Source organism: Meles meles, chromosome 6 (assembly GCF_922984935.1).
Source record: "Meles meles chromosome 6, mMelMel3.1 paternal haplotype, whole genome shotgun sequence".
NCBI lineage: Eukaryota > Metazoa > Chordata > Mammalia > Carnivora > Mustelidae > Meles > Meles meles.
In genome coordinates, this window is record NC_060071.1 from 4,327,457 (window position 1) to 4,345,593 (window position 18,137).

General features: G+C 55.0%; 1 protein-coding gene across 3 annotated transcripts in view; it reads left to right on the top strand.

Annotated features, from left to right (window-relative positions):
• Positions 1-18,137, top strand: part of HOMER2 (homer scaffold protein 2) — an 86,588-nt gene that overhangs the window by 1,093 nt on the left and 67,358 nt on the right. The gene's annotated exons all lie outside the window — the stretch shown is intronic.

Consider the following 18,137-nt stretch of genomic DNA (forward strand, 5'->3'; position numbering starts at 1 on the left):
CTTATCACTTTTGCTGGGTGGGTTTAGAGAGCGTGCTGTTCTGTATGGGGTTGGGGAGGAGTGGAAAGGGGCAAGATTGCCCTGGTGGCCTAGCTCCCACCGGTCAGTGGCTCTGTGGCACCTCACTCCAGTGACCCTTATCTGTGGGTTCGGCAGGGTGTTGGAAGGAACCAGAGGCAGGCGGAGAGGAATTTTGATGAAAGGCAGTGTGAGGGCTCCAGACCCCCTTGAACAGGACAGTGGGGAGAGAAAGGGACGGAGAGATGCCAGTCCAGGAGATGTCACACGTAGAGAAGCTGTGGGTGAGTATACCAGAGGCACACTGGTGGGGAAGCAGGTTCTCTGTAACATTTTCAGTGACCTCTTGGTAGACTATGAAAGGGCTGCTCTTTGTGCAGTGGGAAACTTTGAGGTTCTCAGATTTCATTCTTAAAAAAAAAATATGTACGGGGGGAAGAAGGAGTTGGCAAATGTAGGTCTCAAGATGGAAGGTAAAAGGGATCTGGTCATTTTAACTCCGTGTCCTTCCCCACAGACAGCCACAGAACCAACTGAGCACACTTGCGTGATCAAAAATATTGAAACTCTGTGGTTGAGATCAAATAGTTCTGTGGAGATGAAAATGTTTACTCACAGAAGCTTGAAGAAAACAGCAGAAGGCAACTTGTTTGTGGAGCCTCCGGGAGGACTGGCTTGGGGATCTGGTTTAAGTGGGAGGTGGTTTTCCTGTACTTTTTTCATCACTCAGTGCGTGTCTGTCCCTCACTTCGCAGAGGTGAGGGCTGGTTCGTGACTCCTGACCGCTTCTGTCAGTTTCCGTATATCCTTTCTTCTGCAGTTTCTGTGATGCAAAGCACGGCCGAAAATGGGGTTGGAGCTAAGGCTGGAGAAGCAGTTCAGACAGAGGAGGGTGGAGGGAGCCGTTTTCACTGGAAATAGAACCAATGTCGTGCTTTCTGAGACTTGAGTCGGACAGGGCAAAGAACAAAAGGGCAGCCAGTGGAGAATCTCACTGTCCTCCGGCCCTGATATGGCTCAGACTGTGCAGACGTGGCCGGGACTTAAGTAAATAAAAAATTCTGAGTTTACTTCTTCCCCACTTAAGATGCTTTTCCTCTGTCAGACAGTAACTGTTTCCGCTTCTCTTCTGTGAAGTGTTTTGCATTGAGCCTGTGATTTCCCCAGTAACTTTGTGCTTTTTCTCCCCGAGGCCGCTGTTTCCTACCTTCTCTCCTGAGACCTGTCTCCTCTCCCCCCACACACCTTCACAGACAAAACAAGAGCCACAGACCGAGGAAAGCCTCGTGTCCCTGCCCCCTGCAGTCCTGCGGGTGGCTGCCCCTGGTGGCTTTCTTGCCCCCTGTCTCAGCAGCTGGCCAGGCCCTCCTGTTGTCCCCCACCCAGGACCGTCCATCCCGTCCCCTCTCTGCCTTGTCAGGCCACCTCCCTGCCTCCCCCCAAGGTCTGTCTCATCCGTATACACACGGGCTTTGATTCAGTGCTGTCCAGTAGACCTTTCCACACCGATGGGGATGTGCTCTGTCCGCAGGGCCCGAGACGGCTGCCCCAGCCGCATGTGGCCGTTGGGCACTCGAAATGTGTCTAGTGTGACCGAGGACCTGGATTTTTAATTGAAGTTGAAATGGCCCCATGTGGGTAACGGCTGCCGTCTTGGAGAGCCTGGCTATAGCTTCTGTCTTCTCTCTCTCGCTTCTTTGCTCCCCTTCACTTGAATACATCTCAGAAGATATGTCCCAGCCCCAGTCTCTCCATCGGCTTTCTCCTACCGTGCGTTACCCTTCACACTCTGCAGACGCACCCAGCTGCGGGATCCCTGGGGACCTGCCAGATCTCTGTCCTCGTGTTGGCCCCTTGGCCCTGTTCCTCACCAGTGGCCACTCCCTCCTTCCCCGAACAGCTCCCCCCACCCCAGCCTCCCACCGCCCCTGGTTTTCTGCTCAGCTTTCTGATGGTTCCTCTTCAGTCTCCCTGCTGTGGCTTCTCTGACCTCTGAGTGATGGGGCTGCTTAGGGACCGGACCGGGGTCCTTTGTGCCCTTGACTCTCTCTTCCGACAGTGTTAGCCACCCCACCCCTGCTGGTGGCTCCCCTGTTTTTATTTCCCGCACAGCCCTTCTGGGCGCTTCCAGCTCTTGTTGATACCCCGTCCAGCTCTCTCCTTCCCTTCGCCTGCTCTGTCTCAGTCAGGGGCCCCACCATCCACCCACTTGCTAAAAGCAGTCCTTGCTTCTCCTCTCCCTCACCCTCCACATCTTCACTATCTGTGAGTTCCATGGTTCAGCCACCAGGATGTTATCTGGTGTCCCCCTGTCCTCATGATCAGAGCTCCCACTCTGGTCCTGGCCACTGTTGCCTCCTTCCTGGACCAGCATCCTAACAGGTCCCCCAGCTTCCACCCTGGGTATCTCCAGTCCGTTCTCCACACAGGACCCCGAGTGACTGGCTTTTAAAACTGCCGATCAGATCACGTCACCCTCCTCCTTGAACACCCTTCGGCCACAAGGGGCTGGCCTGTGCCTCATCCCCAGCTTCCTGGTCCCTCTGGCCGTCCCTCACTGCCTTCTGCTACTGTGAGCCTCATTTCTGTCCTTGCTCTGCCTGGGGACCTTTGAACTTGCTCTCGCCTCTGCTGATACCCTCCTCCTTCTCATGCTTCCAGTTCCAACATCAGGGGCACCTGCAGAGTCTCTCCTGAGCATGGCCATTGCTTGCTAACGTGGCCACACCTTTTTGTCTGCACGAGCTCACCACGGCACACCTGCGATCACTTGGGCTTTGTTTACGTGTTTATAACCTGTCTTCCCCAATAGCATCCTACAAGGATCGAGTCTTCGCTTTTTCCCCAGTGTCTCTCAAAACCTAGTGCGGTGATGGGCACCTAGGAGGCCCCCAGGATTTCTTGACTGAGTTAATGCTTGACTGTGGCGGGTGCCCTTGCTTGGATGCCGGCCTGGAAGGTGTGATAATTTCTGGATTACCTTTTATATAGCTTGCTTAATTGAGGGTTGCAAGGGCCAAGAGAGAAAGAAATCACATTTGGGTGCAATTTTCTTTTAATGCTAAAGCAAGCCATTTAGCTTTTATTATGACTTGGGTTAATTCTCGGGCTGTCAGCTGTCACCCGAGTATTGGGGCTGTAAATTATCTTTTTACCCGCCTGCAAAGGTAACAGAGAAACCGGCTTGCCTGCTGTTGTGACTTTTAGCTGATTCTGCTGGTGTTTACAAGCAGGATCGACTGGCGTTCTGTTTGGCTTCAGTTTACACACTCATTTCTTTTGTCCAGCCAAGGTTACGTTGCGATGTGCGGCGGGCGCAGCCGTGGTCATCGGACACCTTGGGCCTCTGTTCGGTAATCTATACTGGTTAGCCTTCTGTTGCTGTTCCTTCCTTCCCCTCTGACTTTCCATTCCTCCTGCAAAGTACAGGCTTTGTTCTGGGGTTCGTGTTGACTAGAACAGATATCGTCTCTCCGATACATTGAGGGAACTTGTCTTTCTTGGTCCTGCCTTGGGCTTTCGAAACTTCACTCCCTAAGGCTCATTCAGTCTGTTCATATGGAAGGCATTTGGAGGGTGCAGGACGAGCAGACCTGCTAGGTCATTCCTGTCCTTATGGAGTTTGTATTTTAGCCTCGGAGATAAGCCACAGAAAGAAGTAGCAGCTTTATGTGTGAGTTGAAACAAAATGTTGTCCTGCAAAGGGTGTCGGAGGCAATGCCAGCCTATTTGGGCACTTAGGACAGATGCGCCGGCTCGCTGGAGGGGGCGCAGGGGGCTGTTAGCACCTAGGACCGCCCTCATGATGTCGGCAGCCCTTAGTGCTCCCTTCTGTGCCGGAGCTGGGAAAAAACCAGCGTGTTTGGAATGAGGTAGTCGCCAAATGGATACATATGGCATGAATGAATGAATGGATGAAGGAATGAATGCATGCGTGGGAATGAGTGACTACTCACCGGGTTGACTTTAATCTGGGGAGATGCCATCATTCCTGTTGAAAACAGCCCCTAAACCCCTTACCCTTGAGAGTTTGACGATGGAGTCAAGGGCACATTGGCGGCTCCCACACGGTCCCTTGAAGGGGTCTCAGGGCCCAGTGGGGGGTTTGTTTCTGTCAAGTGCACATTGTGATTTCTGTAAATCATGGGTTTTCTTTTCTGTAGCGGCTCCTGGGGAACTTAGGGTTAAATGCACGGTCACTCACAGCCCGTTTACCAGCCCTCGTCCTCTACCTGTATTCCTTGCTCCATCATACGCCCTGCCCTTGTTCGCCTTCCTCCTGGCTCATCTGCGACGACTACTTCTTCCTCTTCTTCTTCTTTTTTTTTTTTTTTAACAAAATGAAAATAGCTTTGCTTTTTTCTAATTATAAAAATGCTACATGCTCATACCAAAACATAACAGCATAAAGAAGGAAGTGAAATTTACCTGTCATCCCACGTCTCAGGCCTGACCCTCGCCAGCAGGCAGACGTCGGCCTCTGCAGACTTCTGCAGACTGTGTATCTGCGTCTCCGTGTCTAGAGGCAGGTCTACCTGGAACAAATGTATTTTTAACAAAGTGGAATCATAGCCTACATCTGTTTTGTAGCATAAGTTTTGCAACTTAAAATACCTCGAGTGGACATCTTTTCATGCCAGGAACTATAAATAATACAGCAGTCTTTAAATCCACACCTACTTCTAAGTTGTCATTTTGCTAAATTTTATACATCTTTGTAAATTTGTTTGAATGCCCTCTAAAACAGGAAGCATTTTTTTTTTGGGGGGGGGAGACATTTTGACAATTCCTTAAAGCAATCGGTTGCTCTAAATGAATTACCAAGGGGAAGAAATGGTAGAGAAACCAGCATCACAATTAAGATTGGGTAATTTGCAGCGACTGTGTAATTTTGGGTGAGTCACTGCTCCTTAGTGAATCTTGGTAAGAACATCAAGGATTCATCGTTGTTGCTAAGGGTGGTTGGTGGACTAGGACCCAGCTGCTCAAATTCTTTCTGCTTGTTTGGAAATATCAGGGCAGAGTGATTCCCCTTTCAGACCTGGACTAGAAGGTTCTCTGCGAGCAGGAAGCATCTGTACCCACCCCTGAGGGCCTCTTTGGCTTCAGAGCCCTTTGCCTGGGGGGCACCACCACCCCTCCTTTGGAGAATTCCCTTGGCAAGAGGGTTGTCAGGGACATACATACTGAAAGGACATTATAGTCCCTGCTTTCGTTGTAAGGCAATTAAAACACACACAAAACCTGGATAAATCCTGTAACCTCTCACCTCAGCCAGCACAGGCATTTAAAACCTTTGGAAAAAGACTTCCCTTCGGTCAAAGGAACGGGATGGGAAGCACTTGAAAAGAAAATCTTTACTTCACCTTTCTTAAAAAAGCAGTGAGCACGAGACCCCTATGATACTGTATGTCAATTAGGCTTTGAAAATTTCTTTTAACAGTTTAAAAAAAAAAGTAAACAGCAGTCCCGAAACAGATTTACAATGGAGAAAAAGCATTTTTCAGAAGATTTGGACTCTCAGGTGCCAAGTCCTGACCTCCTAGATCTTGAGTGAGACTCCCTCCCAACCCCCGCCAGGTGCTGCATTTCTTGATGGGGTGCGGTGGTTCTGGGTTCGAAGGTGAGCCCCGGCATGGCAGGGCCGGTTTCCGAGTGGGGTGCGCCTGCGTGGGACGTGGCAGGTTGGGAGCCTCCGCTAAACCACCCGAAGCTTCAGCATTGCTGCCGCCGGGCGCCGTTCGTCATATGGTATCGTTCGGGGAGAATTTATTTAAATTATATTTCAAATTAGCTTGTTAGAATAAAAATATGCTTGTGGGGAACACATTTAGACATTTGTCAACGACTAGAGAGATTTAATGGGGGGGGGGGAAGGATTTTTATTCACAAGCCCGGCTGATGGTCCTGTGGTTATTGCTCTGGGGGCCGGGGACGGCGGCATCACCCACAGCCGGGCGGTCAGACGGAGCCTCGGAGCCTCGGGGCGCAGGTGTCTCCTGCCCACTCGGAGCCGTCCCGCTGAGGGAGGGGATCTGGCAGGCCTCGCCCTGGGGAGGTCCCAAGTCAGGGCGGCTGAGGCTGTTTGTCCCCTGGCTCCGGGGGGTACTCCCGTCTGTGGGTTATTGGGTCGGGCGTATCCGCGGGGACCCAATTAGTGGGGGAAGAGCGCAGACGCTGCTGTCTGGCCAATGGATTCCTTCTGGGATCTTTAATTGGGATTCACGGAGGGAGGGGAAGAGACCTGCTTTGTCTCCTGTTGCCCTGGGGGAGGAGGGCCCGGGAGGTCCTCATGGGAAAGAGGAATGGAGCCTGTTTTGGAAGGCTCCAGAGAGCTGGAGGAGGAGCTTCTGGAGAGCTGGCTTCCAGGGACAGCTCCCTGCCGCCGCCGGGTGACCGCGGACAGAACTCTCACCCAGTGGCTCCCCTCGGGTCACACAGGGCCCCCTGTCAGGGGGACCAAGAGGACAGTGAAGTAAAGTACAAACCCAGTGCCCCAGGCTGTGTGCTTGAACGGGTCACTCTCAGAGGTCGCTGTCCTCCTCTGTACCTGCACAGCGAGGTGACTGAGCGGGGGAGGGGGTGGGGAGAGGGTGTGAGGCGTTGAGCACGGTGTCCGGCACGCAAGTCCCCACACCTGGTGGCCAGCTTTATCAGCCTGGCCACCGTTCCTGCGCTGGGTGGGCTTTGGTGGGTGAGCCCTGAGGAACCTTCTGGAATATGTGGTCATGGATGTGCCATCCCTCATCTTGATCCTCTCGTGCACCGCCCCCCCCCCCCCCAGGTGGCTGCTCCCAGGCCCGAGCAGTGCCAGAGGCGGCTCCCGTCACCAGGCGGGACAACTCGAAGCCTGCCCTCGGAAGCCCCGCTCACAGCACGAGAGCACTCGGGGGCGCAGCCGCAGGACGGTCACTGGCCCGGGGACGGGGAAGCTCAGGAGAGCCCACCCACGTACGCCAGCCCACGTACGCCAGCCAGAAAGCCAGTCTGCCAGCCAGTTGCTTTCGTGGGGAGGAGAAGATGAGGGGTTTCTCCCCATTCTGGGCCTCAGACTAAGGATTTGCGTTGCTGGTTGGAGAACCCTTGGCTTACTTAGTCATATATCCCTCCTTCATCCAGGAGACCGTCCGTGTGTGGCTCCCTGAGGCTTCTAGTCGGAGGGGATGGTGGTCACTGGACGGACTTTACCTCATGGATCAGCCCCGGGGAATACGGGGCCAGGGGCTGTGTAGACTATGAACCAGTGTTGTTCAGGGCCCTGCGTTTCGTGGCCCTCACCCGCTCCCAGGGGTCCCAACTCCTTTCTCATCACCCCTCATCTCTTCGTCCGCTCCTGTACCTTTCTGGAGCCTCTGCCCAGGGACCACCAGCCGGCCGTTGAGCGCCACCGCTGGGCCAGGCAGCAGGGACACAGAGGTTGTAGAACGGGCTCCCTGCCCTCCTGCGGGAGACCGATGGTGAGCAGGTCAGGAGGGGCCTGGCCCTATTGTAATTGGAACAAGACTGAAGTGCTTTCTTCTGCAAGAGCTGTGAGAGGGCTCCTTGAAGGAGGTGACCTTCAAACTGGGTCTTGAAGGATGCATAGGAGTTTCCCAGGCAGATGAGGAGGAGTTTGGGTGGGGTGGGTGCGAGACATTGAGACACAGAGCTCTGCGGGGACCCATGGGAAATGGCGGAGCACGGAGCTTGAGCCACCAGACCCTGGACTCAGTCCTGGCTTCCTGTTCACCTGCTGCGTGACCTGGAGGGAGACACTGACCTCCTTTGAACCTCCGTGTCTTCATCTGTGAACTGGGAGCAGTAGGAGTACTGACGTCATGGGGTCATCGTGAAGAGCTGAGGAAAGACACCTGGCCTCCCTGCCTTAGCTGGGAGCAGTGGGCAGGGAGGCCAGGGAGAGCGTGAGGTGCACAGTCAGCTCGGGAGTGCAGAAGGTCGGGAAGGTATAGGCCTCTGTGTCACGGTGCTGGGACTTAGTCCTGGGGGTGCTGGGACTTAGTTCTGGGGGGAGGCAGCGGCAGGCAGTGAGCTCCGGGAGTGGGAGAGGACCAGGTGAGGAGGCGGAGGCATGCTGTCCCCCGGGGGTTTGGACTTCAGTCTGCAGGCCAGGAGGGAACATTTTGGGGCTTGAAGATGAGAATAATACCGGGAGCGAGGATGTTATTCCGTGGACCGTGCCGGGAGCAGAGAGGCAGGGAGGGGAGAGAAGACACAGCCCGGGTGTACATGGTGTGAAGCTCGCCCAGTTCAGTAAGGGATCCGAGGAAGCCTCCGGGAATACTGGAAATACCAGGAAATGGACCGTATATGTCTGGCATCTTGCTGGGGCCTCCCACCCGATGGGAGGGCAGGAGAGTCTTTCCTCAAACATCCCTATTTTGGGAAACAACTGGAGCCGTCGCCTCACGAGACTTACTGTATCTGTATCTCACTTAATCTCCCAGCCCCCACTCTCATGGTTGGGGGAAGCTGGCCCTGGGGAGACTCTGTGATCTGCGCAGGTCCCCACAGGGAGGGACAGAGCTTGGGACTCCAGCTTGAGTCTGTTTGGGAGCAAAGCCCACGTTCTTCAGATGCACTTCCTGGGGCCACATCCCCTGTGCCGGTCATGGGGCCAGTGGACCCACAGGTGTTGCTTGCTGGGATGAGGGAAGGGAAGAGCCCAGGGCCAGCTGTTGAGATGTTTCTTGATTGTGTGGCTGGTGCCATTGACTGAGATTGGGATCATAAGGGGAGGTGCAGGTTTTTTTGGGGGGTCAGTTGGGAGACCTTAGTTTTGGGTGGATATGATGAATTTCTGGGGTGGATCTTGCATGGGGTGGCCTCTGTACGTGGAAATTCGGCTCTGGCACTCAGCAGTCAGGAGAGAGCTAGAGGAAAGGATTTGGGGGCCATCTCCTCTGTATTCTGTCTCCCAAGGAGAGGACAGGTCCGGAAGATGACAGTGTAGTTCTGGGTGACAGTTGAAGGGATTGAGAAGAAGCCAGTGGATGAGACAGAGGCCAGAGAGGGGAGGCAGAGAGCACGGCTGCTCCTGGAGCCACGGCCTCAGAAAGCTTGGAGAAAGGTGGGGACCCAAGGTACACCCCAAATACCATAGTGTGGGGCAGGTGTTGGGGCATGGGTGGATTTTAAGGGGAGCTCTAGTCCAGGGTAAAGCTCCAACCCATTTAAGGCCTGTCAGGGAGCAGGTACGTGGCGAGGAGGAGACAGTCTGGCTGAAGAGGAAGGCGAGTGAGGGGGGAAGGAGGGTTGACTTCACCTCATAAATTGAGCGCGTCGGGAGCTGAGGGCAAAGGAAAGGAGGAGACTGACGATACTAGAGAGAGTGAGAGGCCAGAGCCTCCAGAGGGGCTGAAGGGCAGTCCTCAGAGACGGACACGTGGTTGGGCAACGTAGGGAGGGAGGCGTTCTGAGGCTGTGGCAGGAAGGGGCGTGAGGAGCTGGGTGGGCTGGGCTTTTCCTTCTCAGCATGAGCTAAAGAACTGATGGGAGGACCAGGGGTGGGTCAGGAAGAAAGAAATGGTGCATCTGCGTGTGGAGGTGGGGGCAGGGAGTTAGCCGGGGGCAGATACACCCTGCGAGTAACCTTGAGGGCCCAGCTGGAGCCCCAAGAGCAGGAGTCTGTGAGGGGGCCCGTCGCCTCAGCTCAGAGGTCACCAGCATGCCCAGTGAGCTGGGGCAGGAGAAGGCAGGCGGTTCCAGATTCTGACGGCCGGCTGGACCCCGAGTGCTGTGCGCTCTGCAGCTGGGGGACACCGTGTGGGAGGAGAGTGAGTCTGCTTTGTCCCCATTGGTCCCCTTTTTGCCCTTGCTCCTCCGAGTGGCGAGTCATTGTTCTGTCGTAATAATCCTTCCAGACCCTGTCTCAAACGTGCATTAACATTCTTGCCACATGCCCTCTTTGAGTAGTGAGATATGTGAGTTTATGAACCTCTGTGAGAAGTGGATCTCCTTGCTCCACAGGAGCAGATAATCTCTGGGAGGGATGAACATGGCTGTGCTGACCTGCAGGGTGAGCCGGATGCCGGAGGGCAGGGGCGGGGTGGTGGCCGCTCCCTGGGGCCCCGCCCCTGTCGGGCTGAGCAGGTGTCTCCTGGAAGGTGGCAGGTTGCTGCTGTACTTCGCCCCCCCCCCACTCAGCCCTACTCAGGGAGTCTCAGACGGCCCAAAGTCGAGCTGGCCAGTGAGACTGAGTCACAACAAAGCCTTGTCTCTCTACATGAGCCTAATTCTTTAAGAAGGGGGAGGAGGAGAGAAGAGCGTTGAGCATCACACACACAAGAATATCCAGACTGCGTGTTCATTCACAGCGGCCTGGGAAGCCGCTACAGTTCGCATGGGCGTTAGGACACTTGCTGTCTGACCATGTTGAAACACGTCCTCCCAGTGTTGGTCCTCACGTGTGCACACGTGTCGAACAGCCGATGGAAGCTACGGGTGAGGCGTCCAGCTCATGGCAACCATCTGTGGCTTCAGCCTCATTCGTGTGGCATTTCAAGCCTGCCGTCGCCTAGCCTGACCCGCCTGTCCTCTGGCGGACCCCAAGGACTTGGCCCACGCCCCTGTGTATTGCTTATCACCTAAAGCCTTTCGTTCTAACACAATGTTCTGTCGACCTGTCGTCATCTGCCTCTCCCCGATCCTTGACAACCGGACCCGCCAGTCCTATGGAAATACCAGTACCACATATGGAATTTTTCGTGCTCTAACGTCCACATTCAAAAAGCAAAAAGCAACAGGTGAAACAAGTTTTAATGTATCCAAAGCCAGCATATCCAAGATATCATGGTTTTCGATATGTAATCCCTAGCGAGTAAATCACTCACGGTCCCTCTTACTGTGGAATTTACGTTTTAGCGAAGGAGACAGATTCCACGTGTCTCTGCCCTACACCCGATCGTGAATGGATTCACAAACGAGATGACCTGCGAGTCATGCTCAGTGCTGTGAGGGAACAAAGCAGAGCCCAAGACGGACTTGAGGATGTGAAGCTCAGAGATGCCTCTCAGACGATGGGACCTTTAAGCCACTACCTCATGTAAAGGATGAACAGAACATTCCAGGGAGACGGAGGAGCAGACGCACAGACAGAGTGGGAAGGAGCTGCCTAGAATGTTGGAGAAATTGAAATCAGGAAAATTGAAGGTTTCACCAGGGACGTGACGCACTCCTCCTTAAGTTTTTAGGAAGATTACTCCTGTGCTCTGTGGCAACTGGAGAGGAAGGGGACAGAACTGGGGCAGGGGCAAGGTTCCTGGGCTCCGGGTGACGGAGGATGCTGTCTGAGGCTAAGAAGGTCGCAGAGGAGAGGGAGGTGAATGGGCAGATTTCACGGAGCTTGGAGATGGGTTCACCAGGGCTCTCAGAGGGACTAGATGTGGGGTAAGGGAGGAAAGAGGAGGACTCCTTTGGTTTCTGGCATAAGCGCCTAGTAGATGTGGGGAAGCTGCAGGTCAGGAGCAGGGCTGGGGAGTCAAGGTCAAGGATCCGCGTGTCAAGCTTGAGGCAGTGAATGGAGTGACAGTTAATTCTGTGTATGTGGGGCTCAGCAGAAGTCCGACTGGAGATGGGGCAGGGAGGTGATGGAGAGAGGGTGGGCAGAGGAGGAGAGGGCTGGGGGTCGAGCCTGGAACACCTGTCTCCACCGTGGTACAGGACAAGGAGCCAGCCCAGAAGGGGAAAGAGGAGTGGCGGGGAGGGCAGAGGAACTGGGCTGATGGCATCAGGGTGGCCGAAGGAGAAGTGTCTTGGGGGAGGGCTTGGGGATCCGTGTTGCACTTCTGGGAGGTAGCCTCCGACCGGGGGGCCATGGCACCTGCTGGTGGCCCTCACCTGAGCTGGGTCAGTGGTGCGGTGGAACGGGGGGCCACGTGGTTGACAAATGCAGGGAGACTGGGGTAGGACAAAAATGGGAGAAGCCGCTGGTGAAGGGAAGATGTATCCAAGATGGGAAGACCCCAGCACCCATGGGTGCGGACGCGGATGCCGCCTAAGAGGAGGTGGATGGCGGAGGAGTGGAGGCCCACAGGGGATGCCAGAGCTGGGGTTCAGTCCCAGGGGAAGGGCTGTCCCTTGGAGCGGGGAGGGAAGCACCTGTCATGGGAGGAGGCCCCAGCAGGGGCAGATACAGGCAGGTTTGGGTGTGGTGAAGGGTGCGTGAGCTCTGGATGTGGCTCCAGTTTTCTCCAAGATGTAGGGGGCAGGGTCACGAGAGAGCCAGGTGGAGGGCAGGTGCGGGTAGTCGGAGCAGAAGAAGGCACGAACTGTCTGGGAGTCGGTGGCCAGCCTGGTAGGGAGCCCCAAGCTTGTGGGCCACTGCGCAATGACAGAGGTCAGAGAACATGCATTTAGAGCGAAACTTGTCCACCCAGTTTTGCGGTGTCGCCCAGTGGCTTGGGTGTGGGCCTGAGGGCAGGCGGATGGCAGGGTGCAGCCGGCTGGGGTTTCCCCAGGCCGGAGAGGTGGGGTATTCACACGGGGCTGGCGGCAGTGAGGGTCCCATGGGCTGGGCAGGGGCCGCGGAGGAGAAGAGGGAAGCCAGGAGGTGGCTGGTGGAGAGCAAGTAGGTTAGTGGAGGCTGGAAGGATGGGCCGTGTGGGCAGGAAGTCAGGGACCCGAAGGTCACATTCCGGGGGGCTGCTTTCTGGAGACAAGGGGTCCTGCGCATGGCTGTGGGAGAGTGCCCCTGAGGGGTACAGGGAAGAAGGCATTGCAGCGGAGGACAAGAACTCAGTTCAGGGCGTTGGGGGGTCCAGGTGCATGGTGACCGTGACAGGAGGTGGGTGGAGAGCGAAGCCAGGCCCGGAGCTGAAGCCCCTGATCAGTGGCAGGAAATGACTTAGAGGTAACACGGGCAGAAGGCAGGGGCCTGGGATGGCCTCGCCTCCACGGGCATGGCAAGAGCCACCTGCCAGGGCCACAGAGACACCATCCTCTGTCTCCGCTGGGGCTCTGCCTACAGGCAAGGGGAAGGGAGCAGAGCTGTGTGTGGTCCTCACGGACCGATCTGGTTTCAGGGGAGGTGTGACCATGAAGGGAACACCCCGGCGGGGCTGCTGGTGTCTGCGGGTCTCCGACGGGTGTCAGCGAGTCCCTGGAGGGGTGGACAGTGTAGGGAGGAGCCTGGAGCCCGAGAGAGGCCCGGGACCAGGAAGGTGTGGTCCCTCCCAGGAAGGGGTGGGAAGGGTTCACGTCTTGGGGTGTGCTGACGGGCAGATCTTTCCGGGCGTGTGAGAGACTCGGGGCCTTCTAGTTGAAGGTGAGCTCCGGGTGAGTCAGCCCTGGTGATGTGTCCGTCCCAAGCGGCCACAGAGACGTCGAAGACCTTGGTCGAAACCTGTAGCAGCTACGATAAAGGAGGCGATGGGTCGGAGGAGGGCAGCAGAGCGGGAGGGTCTGGACACGTTCTGTGAGGGCGGCGTGGTTTTTCTTTGTTTAGTCTTGGTTTTTTTTGTTTGTTTGTTTGTTTTTTTTTTTATTTGACAGACAGAGATCACAGGTAGGCAGAGAGGCAGGCAGAGAGAGAGGAGGAAGCAGGCTCCCTGCTGAGCAGAGACCCCCGATGCGGGGCTCTATCCCAGGACCCTGGCATCATGACCTGAGCTGAATGCAGAGGCTTTAATCCACTGAGCCACCCAGGCGCCCCTGTTTTTGTTTTTTTAATATTGAACTAATCTCTACCTCCAACATGCGGCTCGAACTCGGTACCCTGAGATCAAGAGTCGCAGCTCCCCCGACTGAGCCAGCCGAGCATCTCCCCCCAACTCTGGCAGGATGGTTTGGAGGAGGGGGTCTCAAAGAGTGGTTTCTCTGCCGTGCAGGGGTCTGTGAACGTCCCTCCCCCCAACTGCATGGGGCACCCCGTGCAGATGCTTTTTTGGGGAGACACCCATCGTTTTTATCAGATCTTCAAAGGGGTCTCTGACCCAGATGGGATTTGCACCACTGTTAGAAAGACTTGGGGTGCATTTAGCTGGGGAGGGGGAGCTGAGGTCCGGAGGAGTCGGTGGGGGAGGGGACAGTGGTTTCCACGCAGGCCACCAGCTGTCATTGGGTGTGGGGGGGCTCGTGGTGTGTGGACTCCCCCGGGCCAACCCGAGTCAGGGAGAGGGAGGCACAGGGAGCCCGGGTTTGGCTTTGTGGGCATCTGAGGGATCCTGCAAGCACCTGTCGCAGGTGGGGTACGCGCAGGGCAGCTGACAGAACCAGGGGGGCCTGTGACGCCGTCAGGACCTCTGTCCGGGTGCTCTTGTTTGAAGGCATAAACCTCACGCTCTCAGGGAGAGCGGCTCCAAGATGAGGCCCGCGCAGGTGCTCAGGTGTGCGGCTCTGGGCTCTAGGCATCCTGGGAAACCTGCCTGCCCTTCTGGAGAATTAAATACCGTCTTGGGGAGCGGGCCCTCCACCTGTCTGGGGGCCTCAGCCGACTCCTCCAGCGATGGCGGAAGGAGGTTCCTTCGCTCCTCCCTACATCTCATTCGGGGCCCGTGAGCCCCGTCATGGGCCCTTTGTCGCCCTCCTCCATGGTGTGTGGCACTGGGCTCCCTTTCACCCTGTGGAGCTGGGGGAGCTCGTGGGCTGGGGTTGAGCACAGCCTTCTCTCCGGGGGGGGGCTCCCGTAGGCCCCCGCACCCAGTGTGCTCGAGGGACGGTTGGACTCCTACCTTACTTTGGCACCAACAGAGTCAGATCCGCTAAATTTAAAAGTGACTCCCATGAGAAAAAAGTGATGATTAATCCAGTTTGGCTCTGTTGGAACTTCCTCTTTTTTTTTTTTTTGTATTTAATGTTTTGTTTTCTCTCAGTCTTTTTTTCTAAAAGTAGGCATGCCTCACCAAGGTTGGAATATTCTGGAAGACTAGAATTGGAATCCCACAGTCTGATTGAAAGCCATATCACTTGCTTTAAGGGAGGGAGCTAAAAAAAGCCACTCCTTGGCTTCTCCCATGAATTTTAAATGTTCTGAAAATGTTGCCCACAAAGGAAACAATGTCTCATTCCTTCAATAATTAAGTAGAGTATACCAAGAGTGGGGCTTCACCCCGGTAGGGTTACACCATAGCCTCTGGAGGCCTCTTCTGCAAGGGGAGAGCTTGGGTGGGTGCCCAAGGAGGTTATCCTCAGGAAAATCCATGAGGCCTCAGCTGCCTTTCAAGCACTTGGTGAAATTGGCGCAACCCCGGAAATGTCACGAAAGAGGAGAAAGGTGGAATGTGCTAGAATGCAAGCTTTCCTCTGGGAGGCTGCCTCCATCAGTGTTTGCATTAGCCCTGCAAACTCACAGTTGGCCTCGTTTGTCCCCTTGTGGCCACGTGACTGCCCATGAGTGATGACAGTGGCCTGAGGCCAAGTCCGTATCCTCGCAACCACTATAGTATTGGCACTGATTTCTGTATGTGCTTGGTAGAAATTTCTGGAGAACGTGTATAGGGAAGAGAAGGCTACTTTATCTTCTGGCAAGAAACCCTCCCGCCCAGAGCCCTGGTGGTCTCTCCGACCAGACCCACCATTTCCCGGCCCCCTGCCCAGCCGCGCATTCTGCGATGACCCGGGATCCTCATCCCCGAGGCCCCAGCACTGCAGGTGCCGGACAGGCAGAGGGTCGTGCCAGATGGTCGTTACGCGGTCTTGCTCTGTTTCTGCAGAAGGGTGAGCTGAGCGGGGGGAGGGAACGGCCGTGTATCGATTATGCATATGTACCCTTTCCTTTAACCGTTCTGATTTCCCGAGGAGGAACGGGCGGGGTTCCGAGAGGGTGAGTTCCTCGGTTAGGGTAACGCGTCCAGGACACGGGCTGGCGGCCGTAACCGATGTCCCGCTCTGGGGTTCACACTCCGCAAGGCTTCTACAATTCCCTGAGAAAAACGACCTCTGTTTCAAGGGTACAGCTTGCGGTCTAAGCTGTCATTGAGAAAGACGCACCGCCGGGGAGTCCTGTCAGCCCCCCTTTAAAAGAGAGGGGTTCGAAGCAGGGATTTGCTCTGATGTGCGCACAGCTGTTCACACATCTGTCTGAGCCGTCCACAGATGTCTTCTGCCCAGAACCTCCTGCTGTCTTTCCTTCCTCATCCCTGTCTCCAGGTTCTCCCAGGATCCTTTCTGTCAGATCCCGGTGGAGGGTCTCAGAGTGACACCGTTCTTCAGTCTCGAGCGGTACGTTGTGATCACGACTACGGGGACGTTACTCAGATCACGCAGTGGGGATCTAAATCTCCGATAAGTAGGCCCGGTGGTCTGGGTCTGCATCTGATCAGTGACAGCGACATTAGTCTTGACAGGAGCTGGGCTGTGAGCTCTCCAAAGCCCCGGCTCCCCTCCCTCTTCTTGGCAACGACTCAGAACCGGTCATGCTTGTCAGCGTTTCACACTCGAGGTGGTTGCCTGTGCTGTTTGCCTCAAAGACGCTGGAGAGCTCTTTTTCTTTTCCCTTCCCTTCCTCTTTTCCTTTTCTTTCCCATCCTATCCCGTCCCACCCCGTCCCATTGTGTGTTCTGGCTACATGGTTGTAGCTGGGGATCTCCCGGAAGGACTTGCCCCTTAGCAACCTGAGTGGAAACGTGGGAAGGTGCCTTTGTGATGCGGTTTTCAGGAGGGCTTTGCCGATCAAACCACACTTTATCTCTGTAGAAGGTGGGGGTTTCAAACCCCTTCATCCTAGGTAAGGGGTCAGACGAGACTGAAGCAGTGAAATTTGGTGCTCTCCATGCCTCTTATAAAAATTGTTTGGTTTAGGGGCACCTGGGTGGCTCAGTGGGTTAAGCCTCTGCCTTCGGCTCAGGTCATGATCCCAGGGTCCTGGGATCGAGCCCCACATCGGGCTCCCTGCTCAGCGGGGAGCCTGCTTCCTCCTCTCTCTCTGCCTGCCTCTCTGCATACTTGTGATCTCTGTCTGTCAAATAAATAAATAAAATCTTAAAAAAAAAATAAAAATTATTTGGGTTATTTATATGTCCCCTTCCCTGGAGCAAGTCTCTTACCCACCAACGGCTAAACTAACCTGGTGAATGATGGGCGCGGCTAGAAGAGGAAGTCACAGGCTGGAATGATCAGAAACCTGGATGGGACCTTGTTGCATGTTTTTGGCTGGAAGACGTTCACGGTTGAGGGTCTTCTAGGTCATCTGTTTTTGGAATGAGTATTTCCAAGTGGTTGCTAACAGGTAACGTCAGTCCCCCTCGTCCGTCGGATCACATGTTTGCACGGCAGCGGCAGAAACCCCTGGATGTGCTCCCGTGCCCATGTCCAAGGGCTTCCGGTGTTGTGTGCTTGGGCTTAGCAGAGTCAACACCTGCGTCAAGGTGGCAGCCGGTGGGGTGGGGTGGGGGGAAGAACTGGAGTCGGGGTGGAGGTCACCTTGCCTGAAACAGAGTGAGCCCAGCTGGGCGCATCTCACGCCCTACCTTGCTCCTCCACGCCCTCCGCTAAGCCATATTTACTGCGCACCCGGGATGACTAAGACACATCTCGCCCTGTCCGTGTGGAGCTTAGGGGAAATTGGATGTTGATTCTAATTCACTCATTCGTTCAACAAGTATGTGTTTAGCGTCTGTATTTGCACTGGGAGCTGTTCGTGTATTGGGGATATCAGAACCGCGGCTTTCATGAAGCTTACATGCAAATGACACACACAACAAATTAAAATGTAACAAATAAGTAACTCTCAGAGTGTAGGGGAGGAAAACTTTCTCTCTCCTCCCTTTTCGGTTCTTTGGCCAGTCTGATAATTAAATGTACACTGAACAGATAAGTGAGAGAAAAGTTTAATTGCTAGGGGAGCCCCCAAGATAGGAGGCTCAAGGAAGTGACCAAAGCCGGCAGCTTTTTCACCTTTAGACAAGGAAACTATAAACTTGCGAAGAATTGGAGAGACAGGTTTGGGCTTGGCAGGCTCCGTTAGTGAGGGGGTAATGGGTTGGTTATACAACCTTCTCAGCCTTGGATTCTGTGTCTCTGGTGATAAGCATGCCCTCTGCCCTCCTGGTCCAGGAAAGATTGCTTCTCATGGAATGATTTACCTCCTGCTTTCAGGGGGACAGAGGGGAGTCAGAGTCTCATTCTTGCACCTGCTGTTTCTTTTTTTTTTTTTTTTTTTTTTATTTATTTGACAGAGAGAAATC